Genomic DNA, 17,923 nt, shown 5'->3' on the forward strand with positions numbered 1-17,923 from the left:
TGTACCACAACTTCCTTATTCATTCACTTATTGATGGGCATCTGGGTTGCTTCCATGTTCTAGCTATTGTAAATAGTGCTGCAATGAACGATGGGATACATGTGTTTTTTTCAATTTTGGTTTCCTCAGGGTATATGCCTAAGAGTGGGATTGCTGGGTCATATGGTGGTTTTATTCCTAGTTTTTAAATGAATCTCCATATCATCTTCCATAGTGGCTATATCAATTTACATTCCCACAAACAGTGCAAGAGCATTCCCCCTTTTTCCATATCTTCTCCAGCATTTATTGTTTGTAGACTTTTTGATGAGGGCCATTTTGACTGGTGTGAGGTGATATCTCATTGTAGTTTTGATTTGCCTTTCTCTAATAATGAGCAATGTTGAGCATCTTTTCATGTGTTTGTTAGCCATCTGTATATCTTCTTTGGAGAAATGTCTGTTTAGGTCTTTTTTCCCACTTTTTGATTGGGTTGCTTGCTTTTCTGGTATTGAGTTGTATGAGCTGCTTGTATATTTTGGAAATTAATCCTTTGTCAGTTGCTTCATTTGCTATTATTTTCTCCCATTCTGAGGTTGTCTTTTCACCTTGCTTATAGTTTCCTTTCCTGTGCAAAGGCTTTTAAGTTTAATCAGGTCCCACTTGTTTGCTTTTGTTTTTATTTCCGTTACTTTAGGAGGTGGGTCATAGAGGATCTTTCTTTGATTTATGTCATGGAATGTTCTGCCTATGTTTTCCTCTAAGAGTTTTATAGCTTCTGGTCTTACATTTAGGTCTTTAATCCATTTTGAGTTTACCTTTGTGTATGGTGTTAGGAAGTGTTCTAATTTCATTCTTTTACATGTAGCTGTCCAGTTTTCCTGGCACCATTTATTGAAGAGGCTATCTTTGCCCCATTGTATATTCTTGCCTCCTTTGTCAAAAATATGGTACTCATATGTGCATGGGTTTATTTCTGGGCTTTCTACCTTGTTCCATTGGTCTATATTTCTGTTTTTGTGCCAGTACCATACTGTCTTGATGACCGTAGCTCTGTAGTATAATTAGAAGTCAGGAAGGTTGATTCCTCCAGCTCCATTATTCTTTCTCAAGACTGCTTTGGCTATTCAGGGTCTTTTGTGTTTCCATATGAATTGTGAAATTTTTTGTTCTAGTTCTGTGAAAAATGCCATTGGTATTTGATAGGGATCACGTTGAATCTGTAGATTGCATTTGGTGGTATAGTCCTTTTCACAATATTGATTCTTCCTACCCAGGAACATGGAATATCTCTCTATCTGTTTATGTCATCTTTGATTTATTTCATTAGTGTCTTATAATTTTCTGTGTACAGTTCTTCTTTCTCTGTAAGTAAGTTTATTCCTGGATATTTAATTCTTTTTGTTGCAGCGGTGAATGGGATTGACTCCTTAATTTCTCTTTCTGATTTTTCATTGTTAGTATATAGAAATGCAAGTGATTTCTGTGTATTGCTTTTGTATCCTGCAATTTTGCTAAATTCACTGATTAGCTCTAGTAATTTTCTGATACTATATTTAGGGTTTTCTGTGTACAGTATCATGTCATCTGCAAACAGTTAGAGCTTTACTTCTTCTCTTTTGATCTTGATTCCTTTTATTTCTTTTTCTTCTCTGATTGCTGTAGTTAGGACTCCCAGAACTATGTTGAATAATAGTTGTAAGGTGGACACTCTTGTTTTGTTCCTGATCTTAGGGGGAATGCTTTCAGTTTTTCACCATTGAGAATAATCTTTGCTGTAGGCTTATCATATATGGCCTTTACTATGTTGATGTAGGTTCCTTCTATGCCCATTTTTTGAAGAGTTTTAATCATAAATGGGTGCTGAAGTTTGTCAAAGGCTTTTTCTGCATCTATCGAGATTATCATATAGTTTTTATCTTTCTATTTGTTAATATGGTGTATCACATTGATTGACTGCATATATTGAAGAATCCTTGCATCCCTGGAATAAACCCAACTTGATCATGGTGCATGAGCTTTTTGATGTGTTGCTGAATTCTGTTTGCTAAAGTTTTGTTGAGGATTTTTGCATCTATGTTCATCAGTGATATTGGCCTGTAGTTTTCTTTTTTTGTGTTGTCTTTGTCTGGTTTTGGTATCAGGGTGATGCTGGCCTTGTAGAATGAGCTTGTAAGTGTTCCTTCCTCTGCAATTTTTTGAAAGAGTTTAGAAGGATAGGCATTAGCTCTTCTCAGCAGTGTGTACATATCTATCCCAAACTCCCTAACTATCTCTTCCTCTCAATCTTCCTCCTTGGCAACCATAAGTTTGTTCTCCAAGTCTGTGAATCTGTTTCTGTTCTGTAAATAAGTTAATTTGTATCTTTTATTTTTAGATTCTGCCTATAAGGGATGTCATAGGCTATTTCTCCTTTTCTCTCTGACGTACTTCCCTCAGTATGATAATCTCTAGGCCCATCCGTGTTGCTGTAAATGGCATTATTTCATTCTTTTTAATGGCTGAGTAATATTCCATAGTATACATGCACCACATCTTCTTTATCTATTTCTTTGTCGATGGACATTTAGGGGCTTTCATGTCTTGGTTATTGTAAACAGTGCTACAATGAACATTGGGGGTGCATGTATCCATTCAGGCTGTGTTTTTCTCCAGCTGTATATCCAGGAGTGGGATTGCTGGGCCATATGGTAGCTCTATTTTTAGAACCTCCATACTGCTCTTCATAGTGGCTGTACCAATGGAGAAAGTGTAGGAAGGTTCTCTCTTCTTGGAGTGTTGATTTATAATTAGGTGGTTCAGGTGTTCTTCAACCATCCCTGGATAGAGATTACAGTTAACTTGTTTACATAAATACATGATGCTGTTCATACTGAGATACTTTAATGCATTTTACAGACAACACATAGCAGACAGGCTACCCTGGTGGCTCAGAGGGTAGAATCTGCTTCAGTGCAGGACACCTGGGTTTGATCCCTGGATTGGGAAGATCCCTTGGAGAAAGGACTGGCAACCCATTCCAGAATCCTTTCCTGGAGAATTCCATGAACAGGTGAGCCTGGTGGGCTAAGGTCCGTAGGGTCACAAAGAGTCAGATATGACTGAGCAACTAATGCAGACAACATAACATTACCAATGCAGGATTATATCTCTTATAATCACTAGTGATGGTGATGAACAGCAAGGACAATCACATTAGTTTTGGCAGTAAGTACCAGTTGCTTTGTTATTGTTCTGTGCTATGCATATTACATCTATTAGCTATAGTTCAATACACCTGCAAGGTCTCTGTTCTCATTTTACAGGTGAAAAAAACATATTTCAGAGAGATTATGTAACATACCCAAGGTCACACATCACTTTGATCTCAAGTCTGTTGTACCTAAAGCCTTTGGATTTGCTTCAGCTCTGAACTGCCACCCATGTTGACCTTAAGAATTGGGATGAATGGGAGCTTTGGTTTTTGGTAGTTTTAGGTTTACAGTGGCTTTAAGGAAGTCAACTGTGCATTTCACTGTAGGATCAATATGACAATGGTTTCAAATCTGTAATTTGAAAGCTCAAAGTGATGCTTATATGCTTAGCAACATTATCCTGCCAAACCTACTGGGGCCACAGACCTATCTCCATGGAAATTTCATTCAAGATTTTGAGAGTTGATACCAGAGCTTTGAGATGCCAAAGCTAGAGCAGCTGCAACAAAAGGTGAGACAGTTCACAAAAAAGTTCTCCTTCCTGGCACCTTTGATCTTTACAACTTCCTTTCCCATGCTTGGCTAAAATGGAAGAAGGAACAAAGGTGAAGTGCTCCCACAGTGCCTGCCAGGGAATGGTATCTGATACTATGATTCTGAGGGATTTGCTTTGCATGTAAATTCATAAACACATTGGCAGCTGTATCATCTGGATGGTTTCCAATCCCCTCATTGGAAGAAGGTTGGGAGTTTCTTACAGTCACTGCTGCTGTACCTCTGGTACTCAGAATACAGCCTGTCTTGTGGCTGGTCACAGTAAATGTTTATTAAATGACTCATCTTCCACAGATAGGCATTTTGTTCCTGGCTGAATGTTCCCAAATCCATGTGTCAAAGCCCTCAGTCCCAATGTGATCGTATTAAGAGTTGAGGCCTTTGAGAGGTAAGTTCAGATGGGATCATGAGGGTGGGGCTCCTCTGATGGTATTAGTGCCCTTAGAAGAAGGGAAGAGACATGAACATCTCTCTCCTCCATGCTCACATGCCAAGGAAAGGCCATACAAGGATATAGGGAGAAAGTGGCAACAGAGGCTCTCACCAGACACCTGCTGGTACCTTGGTTTTCAACTTCCCACCTCTAGAATTGTGAGAGATAAGTGTTGGCTATTTAAGCCAACTGGTCTATGGAATTTGTATAGAGCCATCCAAGTGAGGGCACATTTTGGACATCAGAATGGTTCCACTTAACCCAGTAAAAGCCTGGGGGACTGAATTTCGCTCAGCCACCTCAGGCATGTGTCACTCTTGTCTTCCAGCCTTGAGACAGCAGGTAGCTCAAGTGCAGGTTGCAGCCTTCTCCAGGATATCCCAGCTATACCTGCATTTGAGGCACCCCTGACTGCCTGAGCACTCAGGGAATTTGTCCACTTGCCTGAAGGATGTGTGACTGTGGGCACAGACCTAGGCAGGCTGGCAGAGTTAGGCTGCACCTGCAGGTCCCAAGTTCCAGCTGCCTCAATGGCATTGCTGGAGGAAAGCTCATTTGGGGTGGTGACGGGGTGACTTTGATCCCAATAAATAGAAATTCTACTTCCCTTGCTCCATCTCCTTCCTATTTAATTTACAGCCTGTGCAACGGAGAGAGAGGGCAGGGGACATAAAACCATTAATAAATGTGCCTTACTTCCTTGAGGTGTCAGGGCACACAATAGAAAAGGCTTCATCTTCAGCTCAGGGTCCATGTCAATGAGTTTGAAGCAGCACGTAATTTCTGGCAAAGACCTTTCTGGCTCACAGATGACAAGTGAGGTCGAGTGTATGTTTTGCACTTGTTTTTAAAGCTACGAAGGGCAGAGGTTGGGAGGTGGGATGAGAGAGTAGTCCCATGTCTAAATTCTTTTTGTTATTAGTGACCTCAGGCTGTCTCTTTCTGGGTGATGTGCCTTGCTGGGACCTGGGAGGTCTGAGTGACTGCTTTTGGATCCCAACGCTGTGCTGTCACCAACTCTCATTTAGACTGGTGATAAAATGGTCACATGACTCATTTTCCAAACATGGACACTTTGAGAATCAGAGTATTAATTACATGGGACAAAAGGTGAAACCAGGACTGTCCTGGGCAAACTGGAATATAGTGTGTACCTTAGCCAGTGACCTCTAACATTTATCACTTGCAATGAAGTCTTCAGATCATGGGACTTCCCTGGTAGTCGTGGCTAAGACTTCATGCTCCCAACAAAGGGGCCTGGGTTCAATCCTTGGTCAAGGAACTAGATCCTGCGTGCTGCAACTAAGATTGAAGATACCGTGTGCCACAACTAAGACCCTGTGCAGCTGAATAGATAAATATTTTTAAAAAAACAAAGCTTCAGGCCATCTCCCTACTTTCAGAAATTTCCCGCTAACCATTGCAGCAAAGGAGAAAATCTTTCCTATGGGCTCACCTAGGCGCTTTGTTCTTCTAACAGATATTGATTGAGGATCTCTTCTGGGTACACAGTTGTAAAGAAGACAGGCATGGTTCTTGATCTTGTGTCACTTACAGTCTAATTCAAGTGTGGTCTTGGATGGACAAACGATGGCCACGACATCATTTCTTATCCACTGAGCCACCAGGCAAGTCCTTTTGGTACATCCTTAAGTGCACTGGGACCCTGGGGGCAAGGGGTGGGGTAAGTGTGTTAAGGAAGTCCTCAGAGTAAGACAGCCAAGCTCGGGAGAAAGATGTCGGTTCCAATTCTGACTGTCATGCTTGACTTGGTGCCACGCAGCAAGATGCCTAGGCTCTCCAACAAACAGTAATAGCTACAGAGTGCCTGCTGCATGAGTCCTAGCTTGCTCATTGTTTGTCCTCTGAAAGTGAAAGAAAATGAAAGTGTTAGTCACTCAGTTGTGTCTGACTCTTTGCAACCTCATGACTATAGCCTGCCAGGTTCTTTTCTGTCCATGGAATTCTCTAGGCAAGAATACTGGAGCAAGTAGCCATTCCCCTTTGGGGAATGGGGGTTTTTCCTGACCCAGGATTGAACCCAGAACTCCCACATTGCATTCAGATTCTTTACCATCTGAGCCACCAGGAAAGCTGTTCATTGCTTGTCCTCTGCTGGTGCTGCTGCTAAGTCGCTTCAGCCATGTCCGACTCTGTGCGACCCCATAGACGGCAGCCCACCAGGCTCCCTCGTCCCTGGGATTCTACAGGCAAGAATACTGGAGTGAGTTGTCATTTCCTTCTCCAATGCATGAAAGTGAAAAGTCAAAGTGAAGTCGCTCAGTCATGTCTGACTCTTTGCTACCCCATGGACTGCAGCCTACCAGGCTCCTCCGTCCATGGGATTTTCCAGGCAAGAGTACTGGAGTGGGGTGCCATTGCCTTCTCCAGCTGAGCAACACTCAAATAGATAATCTTATCCCATTTTACAGTTGAGGCTCAGAAAGAATTAGTGACCTGCCGATGATCCCATTGGAGGTAAAAAGCAAGTTTATATCAATATTTGAACCTAAGTTGATACTACAGGCTCCCTCACAGGAGCTGCAGGAGACATGGGTTTGATCCCTGGGTCAGGAAAATCCCCTGGAGGAGGGCATGGCAACCCATTCCAGTACTCTTGCCTGGAAAATCCCACGGACAGAGGAACCTGGTGGGCTACAGTCCACGGGGTTGCAAAGAGTTCCACACAACTGAAGCCACTTGGCACACACGCACTGTCCTCACAACTATTCCACTATTCCAGTGGTTCGGGCACCAGCAGAAGCAGCCTTATCTGGAACCTTGTTCAAAAGGCAAATTCTTTTTTCCTACTTTGTTCCTTTTATTTTAGTTAATTAATTAAAAATTTATTTTATTAAAGTTCAGTTGATTTGCCAAGTTGTATCAGTTTCTGCTGTACAGCAAAGTGAGTTAGTTGTACATACATATACATTCTCTTACATATTCTTTTCCATCATGGTTTATCTCAGGGTATTGAATGTAATTCCCTGTGCTATACAGTAGGACCATGTTGTTTATCCATTCTACACATAATAGTTTGCATCTGCTAATGCCAAACTCTCAGTCCATCCCCCACCACTCCTGCCTCCCCTTGGCAACCACAAATCTGTTCTCTGTGTCTGTGAGTCTGTTTCTGTTTCATAGATGGGTTCATTTGTGTCATATTTTGGATTCCACATATAAATGATATCATGTGGTGTTTGTCTGACTTTCTTCACTTAGTATGATCATCTCTAGGTCCATCCATATTGCTACAAATGGCATTATTTCATTTTTTAAAGACTGAATAGTATCTCCTTGTATATATGTGTAAAAGTATATGTGTGTATTTGTGTATCTCACATCTTCTTAATTCAATTGTCTGTTGATGGACAATCAGGTTGTGTTCATGTCTTGGCTTGTCAATAGTTAGTCTGCTAAGTATTTGGAACATAGTAAATAGGAGGTTCAAAGAGTGAGGAAAACCATCTGTCTGGGCAGGGGAGGGCATTTTGGATGACTGGGTGCTGCCCAACCGGCTGCTATTGCTAGCAGGGTATGGAGCCGTCCTCCCATTGTCTTTAAATTTCGTCCTTCTTTCCTGTCTGTAGGAGATGATCATGATCATTATTACTGGTGAGACACCTGTTCAGGGTAATGAACAGTTCAGTTCACTGCAATCAGCAATGAGCAGCTCCTTGTAATTGGCTCATAAGAATGACAAGGTGTTGAAAGCGCAGTTAAGGCCTTTCCAATTCACATGTGCCATTAGCAGGAGCTCATTAAAGACATGAACGAAGAGAAAGTGTAAATAAAGAAGCCTGCTGTTGGTAATTACAGCTGTACATCTGACCGCCTCCTCCCAGGGCTCAGCCGAGAGGGGCTCCAGATGCCGGCACCTCCTGGCCCCTGTGTCTCTGCCTCTTTGTTTATGCCATTTCTCAGGATGTGAATCTCTGTGGACCTGCAGGTGGGCTAGGATGCAACTTACAGAGAGGCAGTGATACATGTACATGACCCAGCCGGGTAGTTCCAGCCCAGTCTGTGGGGGTCTCAACAGCACCCCTTTCCTGCTGCCTCCTGGGGGCACAGCCTGGAACCTCAGTGTGGGCAGAGTGACCTTGCAGGTCTTGTGATGTGGAGTTCTTTGGCCTGTCTTCCCTACTGTAAAAATAAAGGTAAGTGACAACCAAGATTACCAAAAAAAACCCTGTCTCTACTATATATAAAATAGATAACCAAGAAGGACCTACTATATAGCACAGGCAACTACACTCAATATTTAGTAATAACCTATAAGGGAAAAAAATCTTTAAAAGAATACATAGATCTTTTATCATATATCTTAATACAAAGATACATAACTGAATCACTTTGTTGTACACCTGAAACCAGCACAAATTATAAACCCACTATACTTCAATTAATAAAATGTGCTTAATGTATGGTCAAGAAACACCTGTTGAGTAATTCCTCTATGTGAGGCTCCATTTTGGGACATTCTGCTTTGATTTCAACATGTTTCTAACTAGAGGTGTTCCTGAAGCCAGCTGTCTACAAAGGCAGCTCAGTAAACCAGCTGCATGATATGATTCAAGGTGCAGAGAAAGGAATCTTTTTCTATATTTAAAAAATCCTACCAAACAATAAAACATTCTAAAGACAACAGAAATGTCTCAGTGTATCCTGAGGGGAAAGAGGATTTTTTAAGGAATCCCTTGAGACTGAGAGGAGTTTTTGTATGAACTCTGCCCTTTCGGCAGGTGCTCTGATGGGGGCCGAGCAGTCCAAGACAGTGGGTCTGCTCTGTAGTCTTGTGGTCCAGGGCTGATATTTTTAAAAAATATTCTTTTCAATTATGCTTTATCACAGGGTACAGAACATAGTTCCCTCTGCTATACAGTAGGACCTTCTTGTTTGTCCATCTTATATATAATAATTTGCATCTGGTAATCCCAAACTCTCAGTCCATCCCCATTATCCCTACCCGTCTTTGGTACCCACAGGTATGTTCTCTATGTGAGTCTGTTTCTGTTTTGTAGATAAGTTCATTTGTGTTTATTTTCTGTTGTTGTTCAGTCACTAAGTCATGTCCAAGTCTTGTGACCCCATGGACTGCAGCTCGCCAGGCTCCTCTCTCCTCCACTATCTCCGGGAGTTTCCTCAAATTTATGTCCATTGAATTGGTCATGCCATCCAACCATCTCATCCTTTGTCACCCCTTTCTCTTCCTACCCTCAATCTTCCCATGCATTAGTGTCTTTTCTAATGAGTCAGCTCTTTGCATCAGGTGGCCAAGTGTTAAAGCTTCAGTTTCAGCATCAGTCCTTCCAGTGAATATTCAGGGTTATTTCCTTTAGGATTGATTGGTTGGATCTCTTTGCAGTCCAAAGGACTCTCAAGAGTCTTCTCCAACACCACAGTTGAAAAACATCAATTCTTTGGTGCTTAGCCTTCCTAATGGTCCAACTCTCACATCTGTAACATGACTACTGGAAAACCGGTAGCTTTGACTGTACGGACCTTTGTTGGCAAAGTAATATCTCTGCTTTTAAATATGCTGTCTAGGTTTGTCATAGTTTTTCTACCAAGGAGCAAGTGTCCTTTAATTTCATGGGAGCAGTAACCTTTCATAGTGATTTTGGAGCCCCTCAAAATAAAGTCTGTCACTGTTTTTCCATCTATTTGCCATGAAGTGATGGGACCAGACACCATGATCTTCATTTTTTGAATGTTGAGTTTTAAGCCATTTTTTTCACTCTCCTCTTTCACCTTCATCAAGAGGCTCTTTAGTTCCTCTTTGCTTTCTGCCATAAGGGTGTGTCATCTGCATATTTGAGGTTATTGATATTTCTCCCAGCAAACTTGATTCCAGCTTGTGATTCATCCAGCCCAGCATTTCCCATGATGTACTCTGAATATAAGTTAAATGAAGAGAATGACAATATACAGTCTTGACATACTTCTTTCCCAATTTTGAACCATTCTGTTGTCCCATGTCCAGTTCTAACTGTTGCTTCTTGTCCTGTATACAGGTTTCTCAGGAGACAGGTAAGTGGTGTGGTATTCTCATCTCTTTAAGAATTTTCCACAGTTATATTTTAGATTCCACATACAAGTGATATCATATGCTATTTGTCTTTGTCTGACTTAACTGCCTCCTGAGAAATCTGTATGCAAGTCAAGAAGCAACAATTAGAACTGGACATGGAACAAACAGACTGGTTTCAAATCAGGAAAGGAATACATCAAGGCTGTGTATTGTCACCCTGCTTATTTACCTTATATGCAGAGTACATCATGTGAAATGCTGGGCTGGATGAAGAACTAAAGAGCCTCTTGATGAAAGTGAAAGAGGAGAGTGAAAAAGTTGACTTAAAATTCAACATTCAGAAAACTGAGATCATGGCATCTGGTCCCATCGCTTCATGGCAAATAGATGGGGAAACAATGGAAACACTCACAGACTTTATATTTTGGGGTTCCAAAATCACTGCAGATGGTGATTGCAGCAATGAAACTAAGACACTTGTTCCTTGGAAGAAAAGCTATGACCAACCTAGACAGCATATTAAAAAGCAGAGACATTACTTTGCTGACAAAGGTCCATCTAGTCAAAGCTATGGTTTTTCCAGTAGTCGTGTATGGATATGAGAGTTGGACTATAAAGAAAGCTGAGCACTGAAGAACTGATGCTTTTGAACTGTGGTATTGGAGAAGACTCTTGAGAGTCTCTTGGACAGCAAGGAGATCAAACCAGTCAATCCTAATGGAAATCAACCCTGAATATTCATTGGAAGAACTGATGCTGAAGCTCCTATACTGTGTTCACCTCATGTGAAGAACTGACTCCTTAGAAAAAACCCTGATGCTGGGAAATTTGAAGACAGGAGAAGGGGATGACAGAGGGTGAAATGGTTGGATGGCATCAGTGACTCAATGGACATGAGTTGAGTAAGCTCCAGGTGTTGGTGATGGACAGGGAGGCCTGGCATGCTGCAGTCCATGGGGTCGCAAAGAGTCGGACACAAATGAGCGACTGGACTGACTTACTTCACTTAGTACAATAAACTCTAGGTCCATCCATGTTGCTGTAAATGACATCATTTCATTCTTTTTTTATGACTGAGTAGTGTTCTATTTTGTATATGTTCCATCTCTTTGTTCAAATTCATCTGTCGATAGACATTTAGTTTGCTTCCATGTCTTAGCTGTTGTTAATAGGGCTGCAATGAACACTGGAGTGAATTATCTTTTCATATTAGAGCTTGTCTGAATATACAGGGCATGACATGACCCTTTAATAGCACAGGTATACTATGTGTCTGTTCATATATTGTGCATGTTTGTGTTTTATATACAAAAAGAGTAAGATGTTTTTCACCCCCTTCAAACATTCCCACTGCAATGCAGACATGTAGATGGAAAATGATGATGGCAAAGATAAAGACTCACAGAGGTATTAAGAAATGGCTGTAGCTGTCCCTGTGCAGCACTCTGTGCTGGGTGTTGTCCCAAGTACTTTAGATCCAGGGTCCCCACCCCTGGGCCTAGGACTGGTATTGGGCTATGGCCTGTTAGGAACTGGGTTGCAGAGCAGGTAGTGAGTGGTGGGTGAACGAGTGAAACTTCATCTGCTGCTACCCGTTACTTGCATTAGCACCTGAACCATCCGCCTGACATCTCTGGTCCACGATAAAATTGTCTTCCAAGAAATCGGTCCCTGATGCCAAACAAGCTGGGGACTGTTGCTTTAGACAACATATAGTTTGATCCCCACAGTGAAGGACTTAGTTGATGGGAAAACTGAGGTAGAGAGTAATCAAGTGACTTGTCCACAGAAGTGTCCACGTTTGCAGTTGATAAAAAGTCTGGGACTTCGGTTGATCCTTCCAATTCTGCTGACCACACCCAAGCATTTCGGATAGTTGGGTGTTTTCTCCTTAATGACTTGCAGGGAAGCACATTTTCTAGTTTATGTGCCCCACTACCCCAGCATGGACAACACCAACTTGTTATCAGTGAAACTAGTGTCTGATGGGTGCAGTGCAAGGTGGAAGGGAGGAAGTGTTGTCCCTCTCCTGTGGCTCTGCCCTGGAACTTGGTGCTGAGACAGTGGGACTTGGTGTAGTTGGTTGAATTAAACTTTAGTGTCTACATACATGTTTGCAGCTGTGCATTCTAGAAGGACCACATCAAAAAAGTGAAACTGTCCCAGGTCCAATAAAAGTCCTGTTTTGGATGTGGAAAAAAGAACGCTTCTCTACTGTTGGGAATGTAAGTTGGTACAGTCATTCCGAAGAGCAGCATGGAGATTTCTTAAACCCTAAAAATAGAGTTGCCATATGATCCAGCAATCCCACTTCTGGGCATATATCTGAAAAAGATGAAAACTCTAATTAAAAAAGATACCTGCAACCCAATGTTCATTGCAGCACTATTTACAATAGCCAGGATATTAAGCAACTTAAATGTCCATTGACAGATGAATGGATAAAGATGTTTGCTGCTGCTGCTGCTAAGTCGCTTCAGTCGTGTCCGACTCTGTGCGACCCCATAGATGGCAGCCCACCAGGCTCCCCCGTCCCTGGGATTATCCAGGCAAGAACACTGGAGTGGGTTGCCATTTCCTTCTCCAATGCATGAAAAGTGAAGAGTGAAAGTGTTTACTCAGCCCTAACAAGGAATGGAGTAATGCCATTTGCAACAACATAGATGGACCTAGGGACTATCATACTACGTTAAGTCAGTCATAGAAAGACAAATACCGTATGATATCACCTGTATGTGAAATTAAAAAAATCAATACAAATGAGTTTACATGCAAAACAGAAATAGACTCACAGACATAGAAAACAGTCTTATGGTTACCAAAAGGGGAAGGGGATGAGGGATGAATTAAGAGCTCAGGATTAACATAAACACACTACTATATGTAAAATAGATAACCAATAAGCATAGGGAACTATACTTAGTATCTTATAATAACCTATAATGGAAAAGAATAATCCTCCTATACGTCAATAAAAAAAATACAAAAACTATGCAGGTGATTAAGATGTATAGTTCACTGGTCTAGCTAAAGCTAGTCAACAATTAAGTACAGTCCATATGTACCAAAATGATAACAAAAACGTTTGCCTTCCTCCATTATTTCATTGCTAGGAATTTATTCAAAGAGAATCCCAGATGCACATGACATTCTAACTACAGTGCTTATTAAATTTTACTTATAATGGGAAACCTGAGATTGAAAAACAATAGGCTTTCAAATTACATTTCTTTTGATCCAGACATAATCAGATTTGCCAACAAATATTTATCTAGATCCCAAGGATAGCTGCATAATGGTGAAAAGCTGGAAATATCTTAATTTTCACAATTAGGTTGGGTGAATAAAAATGTACTTTATCTACACATGATATATACCATACCATCATTAAATGATGATAAAGATGAATATTTAATGGTGGAGGAACAGTCTTCGTGTTGTGTGAAGTGAATAAAAATACAATCTGAGGATTGGGAACCTGTCTACACCTGTGGTGGATTCATGTTGATGTACGGCAAAACCAATACAATATTGTAAAGTAATTAGCCTCTAATTAAAATAAATAAATTTAAATTAAAAAAATACAATCTGAGTCAACAAATCTTTAATGGGTGCTTATTGTGTGTCGCCAGGCAGTGCTCTAGGCCCTAGGAAGGCATTAGTGAACAAACACAGCAAAACCCCGACGTAACCGTGTAGATGACAGTCTAGTGTGGGGAGAGAGGTGATTTTATGGCACGTTAGGAGGTTAAAAGTGTGACAGAAAGTAGATCCGTCTAAGGAAGATAGAGGATGGTGAGGGTGTGTAGGGGTGGTGAGTGGAGGGTTTTCAGTCTGAAAAAAGCCTCAGTCTGGACAGCCTCACTGAGAAGGTAGCATTTGGGTTAAGATTGAGGGAGTGAATAAACAACAAATTCCTACTGTGTGGCACAGGGGACTATATGATAAACCATAGTGGAAAAGAATATGGAAAAGTATGCATTGGGTTGGTCAAAACGTTCATTTGGGGTTTTCTTTAAGATGGTAAGAAAAAACTCGAATGAACTTTTTGGCCAACCCAATATATGTATGTATAACTGAATCACTTTGCTGTATAGAAGAAATGAACACAACATAGTAAATCAACTATATTCCAATAAAATAAATTAAAAAAAAAGATTGAAGGGGGATGAAGGAGTGACCATGGGATAGGAAAGGCCCCAGGTGAAGGGGACCTTGCAAGGGCCCTGGGGCCACGTGTACCTGGCTCATCCAGGGACCATTGAGGGATCCAATATGGCTGGAGTCAGGCAAGGAGGGGTGAGGCCAAAAAGGTGAGAGCAGTGTGATTACAGACGGTCCTGAAAGCCACTGCCAGGAGTTCTACTTTTGCTTGAAGAGAAATGGGAGGGATGTTTTCTGTGTTTATTATATTCTATAGCTGCACTGTCCAGTATGATAACCTCTAACTCCTTGTGGCCACTGAGAACCTGAATTGTGGCTACTTTGGACTGAGTGCATTGTAACTGTAAAATACACGCTGGGCTCAAAGGCCGAATTCAATACTGCTGCTGCTGTTGCTGCTAAGTTGCTTCATTCGTGACCGACTCTTTGCGACCCCATGGACTGTGGCCTGCCAGGCTCCTCTGTCCATGGGATTCTCCAAGCAAGAATACTGGAGTGGGTTGCTGTGCCCTCTTCCAGGGGATTTTCTCAACCCAGAGATCAAACCTGCATTTCCTGTGGTTCCTGCATTATAGGCAGATTCTTTGCTACTCAGCCACTGGGGGAAGCCCAAGTCTGTATTCTTTAGTACAAAAAATAATTTAAAATATCTTCATCATTTTTATATTTGATTACACATTGAAATGGCAATATTTTAGATATATGGACTTTTTTTTCACTTTGTAAAAATAATTCATTTATTTTTATCTGAAATGCAGTGGATTTTTGCCATTTGTTCTTTCTTGTCATATGGGCTATGAAGAAGAGCAGGTTTAAACACGTGTAACTCATTCTGTCACCTCCTGCCCACTGTCTTCTGGACAGCTGTTGTTTTCGCAGCATTTCTTTGTGACAGCAACCAGCAACAGTAGGGGACTTCTGGACTTTGTATTGTCAGACCCTTGCGCAACCTTGGATGGATCTGTGATTGTATCCTTTGCTGCTAAAGCAGTACAGCCTCCACAGGTTGGCAGTTTCTCTCCTATTGGCCTGATCAGAAAATCTTGGGCAAATTGTGAATTCTTCAAGATAGCTGCTGTTTCTTCATCCACTTCAACAGTTTCATCTTTCTTAAATGTTAAATTTGTATCAAATATTGAGTCTTTTTCGTGTCCCATGATTCCTCCATTATAAATAACTTGGCATCTTTTGGTTGGTCCTGTCTTAGGGAATTTGAAGAGGTGAAATGTTACAGAAACAAAGCAGCAGTCACCAATCACGTTTTCTAGATCCTTGTTTTGAACTGTAATGAGATTGGCAATGACCAAACGTGAGGGCAGAAGCCAATTTTTTGGGCAAAGATAGGAAGGTCTTTCTAGTACAAAGTACCACCCAGGCACTCACCCCATAAAACTTTGTGTGTCCTGATTTTTCCTGGCAATTCAAGACTAGCAAAGATGTCACTGAAATATAGCCTTCCACCATGTTTAACATTCAATATATCTCCTGCAGCACTTGCTGTTCATTAGGTACAAGGTTAATGACATAATTGGATATCACAATATCATAACACTCATTCTTGATTCCAGCGTCTTCCAGTTTCTCTATGTAGCCATGAATAAAGGTCACATTGGGTGCCTGGAAGCCATATTTTTCCATGTGATATTCAATGTACTTGTTAGCCACTTCTACCTGACCTCCTGTCATGTCTATTCCAGTGACATGTCCCTTCTCACCAACAAACTAACTAAGAGCATAGCAATCTCAGTTAATTTGACTACCCAGGTCCAAAATCCAGCAGTTTTCCAGACACTCAGAGATGACCAGACCACAGCCATAATACCTCAAGGATGCTTCCTCGTGTATATACTGCAGGGCTTCCTGGCTGTTTTTGCAACCAGCCTGCTGCAGTGACACAGGCATTGGTCTGCTGATACCTTCAGCACCTGCACGTCTTTCTGGATCTCAGTGTCGCGGGGGGTCACCATGTTTCCTCTGTATCCAGGACTTGGGAACCCTTCAGATGGCTCTTGAGGCTAGATAAGTCCAACTCTTTGTGATGCCATGGACTGTACCCCACCTGGCTCCTCTGTCCGTGGGATTCTCCAGGCAAGAAAACTGGAGTGGGTTTCCATGCCCTCCTCCAGGGGATCTTTCCAACCCAGGGGTCAAACTCAGGTCTCCTACATTACAGGCAGATTCTTTACTGATGGAGCCGCCAGGGAAGCTATAGATATCGAATTAAATAAATATATTGTTAAACTTAATCCAGTTGCTTCATTCTCCTTTCATGGATGTGGCTAGTAGAAAATGCAAGTTTACGGGTGTGATCCCCTCCTATTTCCACTGGACAATCCTGTTCCATAGAGAACAACGGGATTGTTCAGTCACTCAATCATGTCTGACTCTCTGTGACCCCATGGACTGCAGCACACAAAGCTTTCCTGTCCTTCACTATCTCCCTGAGTTTGCTCAAACTCATGTCCATTGAGTCAGTGATGCCATCCAACCACCTCATCCTCTGTCACCCGCTTCTCCTCCTGCCCTCAATCTTTCCCAGCATCAGGGTCTTATCCAACGAGTTGGCTCTTCGTATCAGGTGGCCAAAGTATTGGAGCTTCAGCTTCAGCATCAGTCCTTCCAATGAATATTCAGGGTTGATTTCCTTTAGGATTGACTGGTTTGTTTTCCTTGCTGTCCAGATGACTTCAGTTCTATAGATGAGAGTTGGAAGTAAATGGGACCCCTGTGATTGTGTCAGAGGTGAGCAGAAATGGTAGGAGATGGGATATAGATTCACATTTATTTATTTTGGGGCTGTGCTGTGTGGCTTGTGGGGTCATAGTTCCCCTACCAGGGACTGAACCTGTGCCTTCAGCAGTGAAAGCTCAGAGTCCTAATCACTGGACCACATGGGAATTCCTAGGATATATTTTGAATCATAAATGATACAGTTTTGGGGACAGACTGGATGGGAGTGTGAGAAGATAACTGTAGGGTTTTTAACTAGGAAACTGAAAGGGTGGAGCTGGGACTGATCAGGTCTCAGCATCAGGTATTGAATTTGAGGTGTCCACAGCACAGCCAAATAGAGATGCTTGGTAGAGAGTTACAGAGGGGAGTCTGGAATTGGAAGAGAGGGCAGGGCTGAGGAGTGAGCTTGGAGGGGCTGTTTCAAGCCTAAGTCTAGACAAGGACCCCAGGGAAGAGAAGAGGACTGAGCCCCTGGTGCTCCATCTCTGAGAGGCTGGAGGAAGAGAAGAAACTGTAAAGCAAGCCAAGAATGGATGGGGAATGGGGGACTGGAGGACTGACATCTTACAAGCAGAGCAAAGAAAGAGCTTTCAGGAGGAAGGAGAGGGAAAGAGAGGCAAACACCAGAGAGAAGAGGGCTCTTTTAGTGGAAAGCTGATGGGAAGGTCTGAAGGCAGACCCACCAGGGAGGAATTTGGAGGAGGCAATTGCTGCAATTTTTTTTTCTAAGAAATTAGTGCAAAAAGGAGCAGAAAACTGGGAAGATAGCATTAAGATTAGGCTATGCATCCAAATGTGAACAGTTGCACCCTTGGGATGATGAATGTGCTTCTT

General features: G+C 41.9%; 1 pseudogene; it reads right to left on the bottom strand.

Annotated features, from left to right (window-relative positions):
- Positions 1 to 15,183: 15,183 nt before the first annotated feature.
- LOC109575447 (arsenite methyltransferase pseudogene) lies at positions 15,184 to 16,258 on the bottom strand (annotated as a pseudogene).
- Positions 16,259 to 17,923: the final 1,665 nt, after the last annotated feature.

This window comes from Bos indicus, chromosome 2 (assembly GCF_029378745.1).
Source record: "Bos indicus isolate NIAB-ARS_2022 breed Sahiwal x Tharparkar chromosome 2, NIAB-ARS_B.indTharparkar_mat_pri_1.0, whole genome shotgun sequence".
NCBI lineage: Eukaryota > Metazoa > Chordata > Mammalia > Artiodactyla > Bovidae > Bos > Bos indicus.